Genomic DNA, 409 nt, shown 5'->3' on the forward strand with positions numbered 1-409 from the left:
ATGGTCCTTGCATTATTTAGGTATCCAGCGCATTTCAAAATGTATTGAACCTGCACCAACCACTGCTCAGTAAATCAAGGTTATCTTCATTTAGCATAAGGGACAATCGAAGTCGATTTCTAGTGCGGCTGTCCACTACAGAATGCGGTGTCCATGTGTGGTTCATTCTGATAAATCCAAACCGAATTTTCTCACTTTTTAAGTCACTCCATTATATTTTTTTTCGCTTTGTGGAGTTGCGAATAGGTTCCGATGCTTTATGAAGAGGAAGTGACCCGGAAGAATTTGGACTTTGGTTTCACGTAAGGAACCTTGTGGCACATGATTCTTTAGAGTGCGGAAAACGCATTTATGTAAATTTAGAAAATTCAGTATATAAGTTTAAAGCAGTTTCTCTTAACGTCTTTAA

Source organism: Penaeus monodon, chromosome 24 (assembly GCF_015228065.2).
Source record: "Penaeus monodon isolate SGIC_2016 chromosome 24, NSTDA_Pmon_1, whole genome shotgun sequence".
NCBI lineage: Eukaryota > Metazoa > Arthropoda > Malacostraca > Decapoda > Penaeidae > Penaeus > Penaeus monodon.